This window comes from Chiloscyllium punctatum, chromosome 6 (assembly GCF_047496795.1).
Source record: "Chiloscyllium punctatum isolate Juve2018m chromosome 6, sChiPun1.3, whole genome shotgun sequence".
Taxonomy (NCBI): Eukaryota; Metazoa; Chordata; class Chondrichthyes; order Orectolobiformes; family Hemiscylliidae; genus Chiloscyllium; species Chiloscyllium punctatum.
The window spans coordinates 10,727,577-10,744,049 of NC_092744.1; the positions used below are offsets into that span (position 1 = coordinate 10,727,577).

A 16,473-nucleotide genomic window follows, 5' to 3' on the forward strand; every position below is an offset into this window, starting at 1 on the left:
TTAAAACAATCCTTGATAAAAGAGCATCCGTTAAATTGTAAGTGTTTTGTCTTGTTTCAGTTCTTTCTAGTTTGATGTAAAGAGATAAGAAAAATCATACAAAATGTAAAACAACATACACATGATTGAATACAAGATAATATTGTCATTAGTAAGTTCAATCGGAATCATAAAACGAGAAAGAAATATTTGAATTAATTCTGTACGCCAGCGTAACTTTGAAAGGATCGTTGATTTTTTAAAACATGTTTGAGATGATAGATTTTATGAGTTCCATGGATACAATTTAATTTATCTAGAAGTGTTGTGACAGACAGCAAGCTGATCTATGGATTGAAGCCTGTTGATATCACTACCGAAGGATTAATCATTGTTGATCAGTTTAAGCTTGTAAAAGAATAACGAGCTCTTGTAACATGCGGTAGTGTCCCTATCACTGAGTCTGGAGGCCTGGGTTCGAGTCCCACCCGCTCTGTTATTTAAATGGAAGTGATATGCTCGGGGTATTATCACAAAAATTTTCATCCACAGATCCAGATAATGTTCTGGGTATTCGGATTTCAATCCTGCCAAAGCTGGTAATGGACTTTCAATTCAAAGAAAAATCTGGAATTAAAAGTTGAACGATGACCATGAAATCATGCAATTGTTGGAAAAAACCCATTTGGTTCACTAATGTCCTTCAGAGAAGGAAACTGCCAGTTTACATGTGACTCCAGACCCACAGCAATGTGCTTGACTCTAAATTATTCTCCAGACAATTAGGGATGGGCAATAAATGCTGGTGAGTCACCTACATCTACATTTTGTGATTGAATTAAGGTTGTTTTTAATATAGCTATAAAGTAACAACAGCAAGTTGATTATCATGAAGCAACAGATATCTGAACAAGATAAAAATAATGCCTTATCAAATGTTAGCCAAACAATCTTAGCAAAAAAAAACGTAGTTTTTCCTTTATTGTCCTATTTATCAATTCCATCATTATGTGGAAAAAATCCAACATTGGTATTAAAATATAACATTGCAAAATGCATCCAAATCAACAGTACCCTTTACATCTCTAAATACTTTTGAGGTTCTTTTTACATTCCTGAGCTATATCTAAAGGAAGAATAGAATGTTTGTGACCATCACCAGAAATGAAATGAAAAAAGACACAGATTTTAAAGGTACATGTTGCCTTCTAGTCAATTGGACTGGCAATATCAAGAGTAATTAAATGTGCCCAAGCTCCAGGACAGTGTACTGAGGGATACACTAAAGCATGGGGCAGCTCCCCAGAGCTGAAATGGAGAAAGGCCAACAAAGAAGGTTCTTCTGTTATAGTACACCAAGGACTTGAATCCCATTTGTAAGATATTTGACTTTATGCTACATAAAATGTTTGACATAAATTATATAATGTAAATATAACCTGCAATTATAAATAAAGGAAGGCTTTTTTGAGTGCCAGATACGAAATTCAAAAATATGAATCTGTATTGTACTTTATGTAATGTCAAAGATGACCTGTCATGTAATGTTTAAAATGTCTAATGTTTGTAATGTCTACTGTTTCTTCTGAATAACATGCGTTTTTTGAGTAAGTTCGAAATGATGCATCATAGTTTACCAGCCAGAAAGAAGATTTTGCATTTTGCAACATTCTTCACATACCTTTCTTTTTATTTCTGGACTTGGCTTTCCATTCATCCGTTGCAGGCTCATGTCAAAGACAGGGCTAAAAGATATAAAACGTATTCCCAATGCTGTAATTCAATTCAAACTACATTTATTATAAGAATTATTATGACACAAAAGTATTCAAACCCACGCTGTCGTTGAACTTAAGTAGGTGAAGGCATTTTTTCTTGTTGCTAGAGGCTAATAAAGCTTTTGTACCTTTTCATTAACAACTGCAAAAATTGAGAAAGCTTTCTGGCCTTTTGTTGCTTTGCATACATTTCACAAATCAAGTGAATATGACTGGCTGCCTATCACCATAGGTTCATTACCTATTCTTGTGCATGACACAAGGCCAAATACAGGATTTATTCCAAAAAGAGTTTTGTATTTTTGAGAACTAAAGAATGGTTTCAGATGAAATCGAATGATGTTCAGAAAGTCGGGTGAAATGGAAATGGGTTTCTGAGGCAATAATTTACCAAGGACAGATTCTCACAGACAGAATGTAAAATTGAACGGTTGTTGAAAGCGTTCAGCATTTTTCACAGAAATCGCGCCTGGTTTCATCACTAAATATTTGTAATGAATTCCAATTGTTTGTTTTAAATCCAACTCATGTTGTAAAACGGATTTTTTTTTGCTAAAACCCTCGAAGCAATTAAAGAAAACCGCTTTAAGTTAGGTTTATCAGCTATAGGAAGGGCTTAGAGGGATATGGATCAAATATTGGCAAATTGGACTAGATTAATTTAAATGTATCTGGTCGGCACGGACGAGTTGGACTGAAGGGTCTTTTCCCGTATTATATGAGTCTAAAACTACCAAATTGTTTCAGAGCCCAAGTGAAGTCATGTATCCTGCACTTTCAAGACAAATGTTCCGGTGCAGAAGCAAATTGCGGCTGTGTGTTGGACACAAACTTTGAGCCAGGTTTTACTTGGTTGTGCTCTCAGTAACTGTGCAGATTTAATGCGTAATCTGTTTGTTTTATTCCAACTGGAAACTTTCCTACATCAAATGCATTCTCACACCAAAATGCGGTCTATAAAAAAAAGACTGGAAAAAAAAACGCTGCCCTCCAGCTCTGACTGAACAAAGGCTGAATTTCCTCTTTTTTTTTTAACAATGCAACTAATTGGATGTTGAACTCGCCTGCACCTAAAAAAGAAATTCGTATCTGAAAACTTCAACATTTAGTGTTCGCAACACAAGAGTTGGAATTTCACATCTTTTCTCTTTCAGAATACTGAACCGGGTTTGTGTCCATGTTTCTGTCGCTACTCACTTATTTTGCGGCTTATCCCCGTCTCAAACAATCCATCAGACAACAGCTGGGTTACCGTGTGGTCTTTGCTTATCATTGTCTACTTGTTTTTTGTCTCTTTTTAACTAGCTTTTCATTCCTTTTTGCTTCATGTTTACCATTTATTCAATTTGAGTCAACTCCAGCAGCACAAGTGTTTTTGAAGAGCAGCAATTCAAAGCGTCCCGTGTAACCTTTCAAAGTCATTTAAGCTTCTCTTAATTTTTCTGTCACCTAAATAAGCCATCAAGGCTTTTAAAAGCTCATGATCCTTGATTGAAATTGGTGTGGGTGCAAGCTTGTTTTTTGTGTCATGATACTGCTACCAACGTTCACAGAGACAACTTAGGACAAAAAGAACTACTGTTTAACAAGATAATTCTTGCCTCCCCTTTTACTTCTGTCTTTTACTTCCTTTCCCATTGTTCAGCCCGGCCTTTCTTTTGGGGCTTTTATCAACTTGATTCTTTTCTCACCCTCTTTTTTTTTGCTCAAAATCCATTCTAAAGCAGGCCATGCTTTTGTGATTGTCAGAAAATGTCTGGAGTGTCATCTCTCCAAAAGGAACGGGGAACAGGGAGGATTCTGGACCGCGATGTTGCCCATGAATGCAGAACATCCCAATCTGTTTTTGTGCACTCAGTTGGTAAGGTTCAGCAGGGATCTTCCACACGGTCTAGCTCAGGACAATGGGAGGCTGGCCAGCTGCACAAGCATCACAAAGGGTTTAGACTTCTGTTAACCGTGTTTACTTAGGGCTCTCTTTCTGACCTGCAAGTAGCACTTGTTTCTTATACATACACTTATCCCACATCGTCAAAATAAGATATAGTATCCCCTTGTCGGCCCACCTAATCTGCACTGGAAATATGTGGCAAACTACGTCTTCAGGGCAAATCTGTTGCAAACACATGTGTACAAAAAACAGATAGGAATTAACACTTCTTTCTAGAAGCCAAATATTACCTCATAAATCTAAATGCGTGCATAGAAGAAAATGTTGTGCACATCGTTTCGAAAGTTTCACTCATTACGTTTTGCGGTTACTCAACAACAATTGGTAAATATTCAGCAGAAAATTAAGGAACCGTAAAGAGTTTCAAAAAAAAACGCCAAATTGATTTTTTTTTTCGAATTGCTTTGACGCAGTTATCCACGGGATTTGTGCAGAATGGGATTTTAAAATATGGACAACCTTGCTCCTTTTTTTTTGGAATGATTCATATTTGCAAAGAAAGGGGTTTTTTTCACGCTATCTGAATGATCACGACGCTGCTGATTCTGTGCTTGTTGCTGTCACCACTGGAATGCTGCTGGGAGCTTCCCCCACAGTTTTCTTGCATTTTATGAAATTAGTCAAGATTAACTTTGGTCAAACTTTCCGAATCACGTGAAAATGACCAATCGGTACCTCTCCGTGGTTTTTGGATTTATTTTTTCAATTTGTGAGACCATAATTGCTTTTTGGGTTTTGTTTTGCAAGATCTGCTTCAAACATTATGTTACTGATAATGCCGTTCATTGCACGTTACGTAAAGGGCTTAATTTGGCCAAAAAAGTGCCTTATTCGCTTCCATTTGGTCTATAGTTAAGTCAATCCTAGTACTACCATCTATCAAAAGATTCCCCTCTTTAATTCCAGTTTTCCCAAGATACCAGCGCCTACAAACTCAAACTCATAAAGAAGTGTTTTTGGTGTCAATAGCATTAACACTGTTAATGGTCACTGAGAGAAGGTGACGGTCCTAGCTTTACGCTCAGAATGCAATTCACAATAATTAATATTAAACATAAACCCGACGAGTTGTGCTAATAAGAATAGATTTTGTATGTATCTTATTGTTTACAATTGCTAGGCGCAAGAATGCTACTTACTTATCTTTTTTTAAGTTACAGTACAGTATTCCTGTTAAATTGTTATGCTTTATCTGCAGTGGTGTCTGGGGAATGTGTCGTTCTGTTTGTTATTTTCTCTTTTTCATTAATATGCATTTGCAGAACAAAGTGGTAATAATGTAAAGGCTCTAACACTGTTATTTGAATGTCATGCGTGCACATTGGCCAGACTGATGCGATGTTTATGCCTTCATCAGCACCTGCTGAAGTGTTGGTTTTGACTGATTTGGAGAGTGGGGGGAGGCGGGTGGTGGGTTGAAGTTTCGACAGCATTTCCCTTGAAATTGGGATTCAGACTTGAAATGAAGCCAGCCACTTTGGAGTCCACCTCGTACATCTTTGATTCAGAGCCGCATCTAACTCCCAGGAGCGTTCGCTTTGATCTCTTTGATTTTTCACCAGATCTGTTATGGAGTAAATTCCTAGGTTTTCCATAGAAACATCTTCTTTCCTTTCGCGATATTGATGTTTTCTTCTTCCTAGGGGTTATGATATGGTGAATCAGATTTAGAAAAGCTCTGACAATGCCGTATTCATGGTCTTTTTTTTGTAACCGTCGAAATGAATCAAAATACTGTTTATTCTGTTGCTCTTTACTCTAGTCAGTTCAGCTGCCTTTCAACATTTTAAACTCTTTGTAACGCCAGCAGGTTGCGTTGCCATGACAATCTACTGTATGGCAAGCCCGAAAGACAATGACTTCCAAGAGTTTGAAAAGTGAGTTTTCTCTCGGCCTGCAACTACTTCCGATGGAGCCACATTCTCTCGCGGCTTCTGCTGAGGGATAGTCAGCTTGTCACTCTAACAATGTATATCTTCGGGTCGCCAAATTCTTTTTCTCTTCCTTTTGATCTGTGGAGCTAAAAAAAAGGGGGAAAGCAGTCAATGAAAAAATAACCGAGACCCGAACGAGCCACCCTCCACAATCCACCACCCCCCCCCCACACACACACACACACACGCACCACTACCACCACTTTCTCCTCAACACACACATATTTGTCCCCATAATATTAGATTTCTTAAGTCTTGTCATTCCTGAAAAGTTTGTTTTCATATCATTATCGACCCAGTATGTTTTTTTGATGGGGGCGCGAGTTTGAGTATTAATTTGATGCAAAACCCTGCAAAAATGTAAACACTGTTAACTTTTAGCATTTTAAAAAAATGATGTGCAATTAAAATATCAGGAACCGAGTGGGTGTTTTCTGAAGCACCATCGCACCATCCACCCCCAGACAATTACTCCATCCAAATGGACACCATCAGAGTTTAAAGCGGCCTTCCTGAAGTACAAAACTTGACTTTAGATGTTGGTGTTTCAATTTCCGACCCCCTCCTCCCCACACCCCCCACATCCCCGCGCCTCCACTCCTAACTGCCCCCCAACTCTCCCCTCCCCCCATTTAATTAAGCACTTCGGACATCAGAGTAAGCGCGGCTGGCCGTTTTATCGCACTTCCCTTAACTTGACTTTCTAAAGCAACCCGCCATGGAACTCTTCCAAAAGCGTCTATCTTTTTTTTTTGTGAAACGTTGCAGCGAGTTCGTGCTTAGTCTGTAACACACTGCTTCACTTCATCGATTAACAGGGTTCTTAGTGTTGTTTATTGCCTGAGGTCAAAAAATCCAAAACAAAAAGAAATGTATTAAAAAGTAGGTGAGCGAAAGTTGTTGGGAGTCCCTGCGGTTCCTGGAGGCGCCTCGCCCTGTTCTTGCGCTCCCTGATGACAGGGCGCTGCCTCCGGTTCCGAACTAAAAAGACTTGGCCTCTGTGTGCACATGTGCTACCTGGTAGGCTTCAATAGCGTCTAGTGCTCGATGCAAAATGAAAAGAATCTTTTCATGTAACGGAATCCAATAAATCTTAACATTTCCTCACTCGCTTTTTTTTTGGGTCTCCCACCCCCACGGCCGCTTCTTTTTTTGAGCGAGGTCACAGAAGACACGCATCATGTTAGGATTCCATTTTAAAAGTTCCAATCAATTATTGAAGTCAATTCAATCTTGATTCAAATCACTTGAAGTTTTTGTTGGCGACTGACCTTATTAGGGTCAAGTGTGTCAGTGATTTTTAAAGCGAATATTAATCTTTTCAGGACTGTGTGAATGCACTAATAAATGCAGCCATGATTCATGCATCCTATACATAACTTGGCCGCTTTGTGCTCTGTGATGTTGTCTATGTGTGTACATATGCACAGAGAGAAAGTGTGGCAAATTGTTTCATTGAAATAAAAACCTTTTTCTGCTTTAAAGTGTTAACTCATGGGAGAAATGTGTGATTATTTTCACTTGCGAATATTACACAGTGCTGAGGCATTTCGTTAGGAAATATTTTGCTTTTGTTGGGAATAAACCATGCAGGATCACTTAAAACACCAGATTGTTATTTTTCTATCTAAATCGAGTCTGCGTCAGATTTGCACGAGATATTTATACAGGTGATATTTATGACACGCGAACTGTGGCTCTGATGTTTTGCCATACTCCAGGGAGACCTTACTCCCTCCTTGTAAATATGGAAGATATAAAATGCGTTATTTGATTGATTGAGGAACAGAAACAGTTTATAGACTACACGTTTCCCTGTTCATTTTATGGCAGCCGTTTCTGTTAAGTGCATAGCTCTCCAGTCATTATCACTATCTTCACTACTGCAGATGCTAATCTGTTAACTGCCCATCTCTCAGCTAGTGTCAAGCCGGTTAGCTGTAAAGAAACTCATCAAGAAATCCTAGAGTGCCATTATTGTAAATATCGCCCTTTCCAGATTAATTAGATCTCGTACTACAGCAAACTTGGCCTTCACTCCTGCTAATTGTATAACCTCATCAAGTGCATTAAATAGATTGCGGAAAATCAGTTGTCTTCTCAACAGAGTGGCACTGTATTATAACAGCAGTAGATTCCCTAACCATGCCCGCGGCTTGGTTTGGGCTAGAGAACTTCCGTTGACCGTATGAAGGGATAGTAGATTAGACCACAAGGTTGATTGGTTAATGTAGAGTCCGGAGCACGTGTTGCCTCGTAAACTTGGAGTGGCTTCTTCTAAATGTTAAAATAGGAGATGCCAACTTTAACTTGCAGACCAAGACCTCAGATGTTGTAAACGTTTGTAATTTGATGGGCCTGACGTTTCTATCGTTTTATGATGCATGGCGCCATATTTCCAACGATTTATAGGTGGTTCTAAAGGGCCCAATACTTCAATCATTATTTTCCACAGTAATTGAATATTATGCAAAACCTTCTTTCATTTTCTTCACTCTTTTGCCCCCTAAGGAAGTTGTAGGAATAAATGCCGAATGATGAATCTATCGCCAAGCAAAGTCGGGTTTGTCCACTAAAGAAGGTGCCTTTTTTGTCGCTCCATCCATTGACAACTCACTAGTCATTTCTATTTATCAACATTATTAATTTTGTTCGATGAGTCGCAATTCAGAACTACATCATCCAACATCAAAGTGATCATTCAAATGTATCAAGTGAATTTAGAACATATAACGTAGAATTAAATCGTTTAAAATCGCTTCACAAAGACCTTTCAAGCACAATTTCATTATGTTTAGAAATTACACTTTTCAAGTTTTATGAAAGAATGGGCAATATTAGAATCTGAAAAGTGCAGTAAGCACAAGAACATGCCCGGAGTTCATGCGAATCTGGAATGGGATCGTCGATTGTTTTCTCAATCAACTCAAATGTTTGGAATAAAAGCTAAAACATTGTTATATGAAAGGCAAGGACACTACTACCGCTCGAAGAGAATAGTTCTATTATTAAAAAATATATGAAAATTCATTTCTTAATGACCAGTCAATATGGTTAGTGACCAAGTATTCCTCAGAGATAGTGTCACAGGCAAATTGGGGATTTATGTGCGTTGAGGAATGGGGAGGGAGGGGAGGTGTCGAAAGAGGAGAGAAATCATAAAAATAGCATCACGCAGGTTTGTTATATCTTGTGTAGACAGAAAGAGGCCTAGATGGAGGAAAGAAAGAAAGAAAGAAAGATAGATAGATAGATAGATAGATAGATAGATAGATAGATAGATAGATAGATAGATAGATAGATAGATAGATAGATAGATAGATGACAGTGGAAAGGTTGGGATTTATCTTTATTTACAAGATCTGTGATTTTTTTTTAAAACTATTTTACAGACGAATTAAATTTTTTACATGCTTCTCCGGAGAATAATATCTGAGGAATTAGGAATGTGAAAATAAGTTGCCCTCAAGTAAACGAACAACCATTTCATAAACCAGGCATCCACGTTAATGCTTTGCGAGAAAAGCAGGTATATTTGCAATAAGCTGATGCGTCCAATTAAGTTGTGGATAGACATTTGTCAGATCTCGCAATGGATTCCCTTGTTTATCGCTAAGGAAGATAAATGCAGACCATGGTATGCCAATGTCAATTATTGGCAAGGGTAATATGTAAATCCCTTTGAAGAACGAATGAAACCAGTACAGGTTTTGAATATTGATAATTTTCTAAGTAGATATATTGATAAACAGTGTCGGAATCCCCCCTCTAAAATATTCCACCTATATCAACCAACAGGTGTTAATATCGATTGGTATCTGGAACTCTTAACATTTTCATAAGCATATTATTATCATCCTTTTCTGTAGATTGGCATTCTATCTATCTATCTATCTATCTATCTATCTATCTATCTATCTATCTATCTATCTATCTATCTATCTATCTATCTATCTCTATTGATGGTGAAACTTGTTCCTTAGTGTTGGGCAACACAGATAATGCGGTTCTTGAAATCTCATCACTACTCAGCATGAGGGCACTCCTGTCAGGGCTAATTGTATTTTAAGGCAAACATTTGTGCAAACAAATCGATAAACTAAGGTCAACTTCCATTCAGAACAATTGTTTGCTGGTTCAACTATCCAGTCATCTAGCTAAGGTTCAAGGACCTGGAATACACAGTTGCATTGACCTTATCTGTGGGCCATGTTTGCTTGCGCGGTTTGTGCTTAATATGCTCTCCACCAATTTGAATGAACCCCCACCCCTCCAAACATAAGCGTGCAAAGTGGGTGAAACCACATCCCCCACGATTCAAGGCTCGAATCGAGGATTTTTTTTACTGTTTAAACTACACAGTAGACTGTTTGAAACAATAGTTTCCCTTGCACCCAAATTACCAACGCATTTTTAACTTTGAAAAATGGCCATCATTCTAATTGCATTGTGCATTCTTTTAAAAAATAATAAAAATGAATGTCATTTTCGATATTTATTTATGATCAGGAAATTAGTTTGGAATGATCTTTTCATTGGCTGGCGAACATACTCGTTAATGCCGAGATGAAGTTTGTTGAAGATTACTTTAGGAGTTTCTTTCTAGAGTCTGTAATCAAATTTATGACCATTATTCGAATTTCAAACAAAGTGGTAGTGCGTTACCCTAAAACATGAACTGACAAGAATTATTCGTTCTCGTGATTTCTTTCCTGAACATTTTTAGCAACAAATATGATGATGAATGGCGCATACCGTCATGATTTGTCTGACTTTATGGGTGACTGTGCTAGTGAGACCACTGAAATCCACAAATGCTGATGCGATGTCTCTCATTTATTATTTGAGATTGTGGCACCACACCGTAAGGGTGGGGAGGAGGAGGGGAAAATACACTAAAAGCAGATAATATTCCTGTTAGAGATGATATTCCCGTTTCGTTGGCATTACTAAGTGGGATGAGTACGTGAGAAAATAGCATTTTACGGTTATCGCTAGTCAATGGTGGTGGTTGGGTTTTTGAGGATTATCGAAATTTGAGAAACGATGATGGGAAAGTAACCATTTTAAAGTAACCTCTCCTAGAATTACGTAAGGATCTTGAAATAAATAGTTATCGAAAAGAATATATGCCAAACGAAGGGGAGGTAGACCCTTCTGTGAGAAAAGGGCTGAAGGATTGAAATTGGCATTCTACATTTTAAAGTGGGTGATACACTCCTGACCTTGTTGTTGGGTACCATTCAGAAGCAGATATGGCAGGTGTGGCGCTGTGCGCTCTCTCCTGTAAAATCATGATGCTCAACTTCTGCTTCCTGGCTTTAAGTGCTTTCCAATGAATTTTAAGTCGCAACATTCTATTATATTACAGATAAAGCTGTATGAAAATTTGCTTTATTTTCTTTGTTATTCTTTTCAAAACCTCATTTTTAATCTACTGCTTTTAATTTCATGTCAGAATGTGCTCAGTAAACAAGCCAATTTCTTCCGTATTCAATGTTTCGAGATCGACCAATTGTTTCTGATGAGGATTTTAATAGTGAGGGTCATCTCCTTGTAACGCAGCGGTTTCGCAGTCCATGGTCCAACATGAACATAGAAGTAATATACTTATTTCTTTTATTTCCTAGTTCAGGTGGAGATGACACATCTTCATTCTGTTAGGACTATCCTGCTGTTGTTGCAAGTAAAAGGCAGTCGTTTCTTTTTCCGTTGCACATATATTTTCTGAAGCGTTATGTAGGTACACTAAACGAAAGCCTGTCTGCCCAGACAATTTTATCTACAGTTTTTCTATATTTAAAAGCACGTGCCTCCTACATTCTACTAATTTATCAATAAATCAAATAACCACTTTATTACTTGTTTCCTTTTTTAACCTATCATGCTCATACTTCAAACCAGCGTGCACTCCCCTCAATAGGTCTTGTGTTGGCCTTTTCTCGTATAAATTCTGAACAACCTTTGGACTACGTAGCCTTGACTGATAAGTTAGTTTCGGGCTGCCATTTTCGATAATTAGTATAAAGTATAATCACATTTACATATAATCTCATGTTTGCAATTTAAAGTGTGGATTAAAGTTCAGGTCACGACTTCCAGTTGCCATCATTATTTTAGGAAGTTTAACGTCTATTTCAGTATTTAAAACAAAACTTCCAGGACATTCCTTTACCCCATCCTGCCCTTGCCTTCTTAATTGCTAGCACTGATTCACTTTTTGTTCCTTCTATTTTGATTCAGGGGAACGTCTGAAATAGCACTGTTCTGTTTATTTTAACGTGAGGAATATATCACTAACTATTTCGAGGAGAGTTGTTTTTATTAAGCCTTCCGGCATGCAGTTGTCAGATCCTAATTCCGGATTTCCTCGGTAGTTGCTTATTCTACTGAAATATGCAACGCGCACCTTAAGATGGAGAAGCGAGGGGTGTTTGATACATAAAAATCAGAAAAGGTAGAACACGTTCTTTCCATAGCACCCCCCCCACAAACCCCTGCACCCCCCCAAATGAAAATTCAGCACATTCTTAAATTCAGCTCTTAACTGTGTCCGCCGGTCAGTGGACGTGAATATTTTATACTCTTATGAAAATGATATAATTTAAACAGTTTAAATAGCTCCCTTTTGTTTAGTGTGCCACTGAATAAGTGAATTGATTTTTTTTCATAGAAGACAATTATTCCATATCCGCCTCACGCTGAGCCTATGTGATGGAGACAGCTTTATTATAAACAAGGCTTGTATTCTTTGACCAATCTTTGCTTTTGGAAACTATTCCTCGTGCAACAAAACCACGAAGTGCAGGCTCATCATTGACGGGTTTTGTTTTTTCTCTCCAATGAAGCTAAAGGATCGTCGGTACGTTAATTCATTTCGCAAAAGTTCACCTCTAATAAGCGGAACAAATTTGTTGACATTTTGGTTTCAATTGAACCAATAATTTGCACCTCTTTAAAATCTCTGACTTCGGTAGAATTGAGATTTCATGACAGGGTTATCCTATTGCCTTGAATCTCCAGCACAATAGAGTGAAGTCTTTGTTTTTAGTCTGTGTTTTGCTTTGTATATTTTAACAGTCCCAAACCGTTGACATTTAGGAAGATTAAAAGAGGCCTATGTGCCATAAACCAATACACCACCCATCGCCACCATTTCTGCCCTCAACACCACACCTCCCCCCCACCCTCCCCAACCCCACCTCCGGTTCATGTGGCATTCTTCAGATTGCCTTAAGTGGCTGTTTAGGTCTTTGGCTCAAATTCGCTCCCGTTTCAATTTTAAGTTCGAGTTTATGGGGAAAACAGTCGAGAGTGAAAAAACGTGTTCATTAGATCTCTGGGCCATTGGCGCGAAAGGAAATTTGCTCGCCTCCATCATATTTTAGATAATGACAACTTTAATTGCGCGGAAAGGGGAAAGCCCCCCCCCCCCGCCAAAGTAGAGTGTGTTAGTGGAATCAATTAATAAAGAAATTGACTTAAGAAAATAATCGTTAATCAGACCATGCCTTATTTGAGCCTTTCTGCATTGATGCGGGAGGAGTGGCACATGGAGAAGGAATCTTTTCTCAACTTGTGTGCAAAAATACAGTGCTCTCCCTGGTTTGAATTTTCGGAGTTTGGTGGAGTTCGGATTGGGGAGGGGGTTGTAGGTGAAGAGATGGTGAAGAGTCAATTCGTGTGCAGTTGACATTATATATAGCATGGAGAACTGGTTAATGACTTGAATCATGTCGATAAGGTTTAGTTTTTTGGAGATTGAAGTGCACTTATCCAAATCCACCTTTGTGGTAGAATTTCCAACGTAAAATACGTTTCCTTCTTAGACCTAGATGATGTAAACTCGATCGCAATTGCCCATGTTAAACTGCAGTTATTGTTGTTCTGGCGTGCACGTGGGAGGGAAATCAGGCTAACTTGCTTCTTAAGTCGTTTTGCATTAATTTTTTTTAACATATCAGCGAGCGCTTTAATTAGCGCTGCTTGCTGCAGTTTCCTGTTTCACACTTACGCAAGTGTGCTAGTAAGTTGTTCAAAGGAGAAGGCACCGCCTGGATGCTCAGAATGAGTCCACCAGGCAGCAGAGCTAATTATACTGCCGCACTGACCGATTCACGTCCACGCTGGCGCAACCATGGCATTAGTATAACTGCATCTGCACTGACTGTGGGCTGCAACGAGGGCCCTCTCTCAATATTGAGGATAACTCCGCGGACAAACGCTGCGGAAATCTACCCACGCGTCTGTCTTAAAATGGGCAAAGCTACAATAACCATTTACAATCTGCCTCCGAGAAACCTATTTTAGCAACTGGTATTTTGCAGGGTTGGATCAAGAGAGCGAAGCTAAACCAAGGGCACGTATCATACCTGTTGTAGCTGTGCTAAGAATCTGAACTATTTCACCTAATGGGGGCTCGGCCAAAGGTGAAGAAGAATAATTATGCCAAATAAATATACATCAAACACATGTTGATATTATGTTTTCAACATAACGCAAGTGAAAAGGAAACTTACTTACCCACAACAATTGGGTTCTGGTCACTTTACCAATCATGTGTAGCTGTATAATTTGATCTAACTCAATCAGGCGGTCACTGCCGCTTTATGTTTTTTGCCAGACTGCTGTCCTCTGTCCTCCTAGTCTTTTTTTGGGGGGGAGGGGGAGAGTAGGGGTGGTGGTGGGTGGTGGATGATATTTTGTATTAAACTGTTTCCCTCTTTACAGCCCAGTGACCCTGATCCTCTCAACGCCACCTGTGCAGTTTCTGTACATGCTTAGCAACTTGTTACTGAGGCAAATGGAGGGGGAAAAGTTGCCCTGACAATGACTTGAAAAGGAACAAACCACTATTTTCCCCCATTTGTTATCTGAACGTCAGATACTGTATACCCTCCGTGAATATACAACTATTAAGCATATATGAAGAGCAGGGGAGTTCCTAAAGAGATGTCTCGTTATTCATCTGTGAAGTCGCTATAGCTACACAAAGGGTATCAGCTGTGTTATGAAAAATGGCCTCAGCTGAAAGAATGTCACAGTGGTCGCCTTATTATTTTAGTCTTTTAAAAATCTGAGGGAAACTTCTCTACTGATGAATTCATTTTTCTTTTCTTTAAAAAAAAGAGGGACGGTAGTGATTTTAATCTGTAGCCTTACCATGGGCGAGGATGAAAAGATATTATCAGCCGAAAAAAACCAACCAGATGGTCATATCTGTGGTAAAGCTCTGCCTTCCCAAGGTAAAGAGGGCCAGCAGCTGCTTTGGAGTTGGACAAACTGAAAGGCCAGAAAATATGTTTTCAAAGACAGTTAGCAAGCTATTTTAGAAAACTTATCCGGTTGTGATATGGTTCAAAAGGTCACCTTTTGATCATGATGCATTTGTTCTTTTAAATTAATTCACACCGAAGTTAACAATCAATATTGAGAAAGGTTTTTAGTTTGTTTTGTTTGATTTATTGAGAGAAAATAAATATGAATAAATCCAAATAAATCTGATTTTTCTCTTTTCATTTACATTTTTAGAATATTTAAATCGAATAACAGCAATTAATTTTAAAAATTCCATCTTTGCATAATTGTATTGCTGTAATATAATACTCAATAACATAATATTTCGTTTAGGACCAATGTCCCTTTAAAATCAGTGATATACGACTAAGCTATGTTTGATTTTATCATCGTCAGGTTGCGTATTTTCATATTATAAGAATGACCATGAATCAAAGTATTTAGCTCACACACCCCTCCTTCTGTCCGGTTTAAAATAATAGTATTTACAAAGGAGCAATGTTTGTTTCCATCGAATTTCTTCGTGTTTGAAAGGATTGAGATACGTTTATTTTAAATCCAAAATTCTCTCCCCACACTCACAGAAACGCAACATGTTTCAAGTAATACTGTGCACTTCATGAATCTAGCTTGTGTACGTTCTTGCCCTCGCATATTTCCTTTCAGATTCCGTTTATTTTCTTGGTTCTGGTTGTAGTGCGTTTTGTTCCTTCGTGGAAACATTTTAAATGTCATGAAACTGAGTAATGCGCAGGAAAAAAACGCCTACGCCAGCACATCCACGCGAAGAAAGATATAAACACAACTTCTTAAGCATACATGCATAGCACATACACACTGAGCAAGTGCTACTTTCTTTGGTTGCACGCGTGTAATCAGTCAAATGGTCAAACCAAACGATTATTGTCTTATATTTATTTCTACGGTCACCTATTGCTTCTATCGAGTATATTTGCTTCAAGTAGATGGCATTGCTATCTACTTATACAAATATCAATGCAGTTCCACTAGTGGACGGGAGTTACACTGTCAATTGTCAATTGTTGTGACTTGCACTTAGAACAGTCACTGAAGCCCCGACAAATAAGCACTTGAGAGCATCCGGAACCCAAGAAGTTGAGTAGACATAGTCGCTGAGAGCTCTCAATATACCTATCAAAAATGTTAAAACATTGAAAACTATTGTTACAGGTCACTTGGCATCCGAGTGCTACCACACTTCCGTGGGATTTCCAAGAGGAAGACGCCTACCGAAGTTGTGGATTTTAGTAGTCTGGACAAGGGAACCCAAGATTGCACCTCGTTTCAAGCGTGGATGTACACGTTTGATGTCAAGGCGGTGGAATATTGGTGACCAAGGCAACACCCGTTTAGTGGAATGTAAGAAAGCATCTACTTCAGTAGCTTAGTTTCTATAAAGCGATTCACTTCAGCTGGCAACATCAGTTAGTTCGATAGGGTTTTCTCCAAAGCACCATATTTACAGGATAAATCGCATACAGTCATCAACTCTGCAACAATGTTACTTGACTTC

General features: G+C 38.5%; 1 long non-coding RNA gene across 4 annotated transcripts in view; it reads right to left on the reverse strand.

Annotated features, from left to right (window-relative positions):
- LOC140478706 (uncharacterized) overlaps positions 1 to 16,473 on the reverse strand; it is a 501,292-nt gene that overhangs the window by 480,483 nt on the left and 4,336 nt on the right. For 3 of the 4 annotated variants that reach the window (XR_011960846.1, XR_011960848.1, XR_011960849.1), the window contains exon 2: positions 1,661 to 5,728. This is a non-coding gene — a long non-coding RNA (uncharacterized lncRNA). The remainder of the gene's footprint in view (positions 1 to 1,660; positions 5,729 to 16,473) is intronic. The other variant, XR_011960847.1, reaches the window with a different exon arrangement.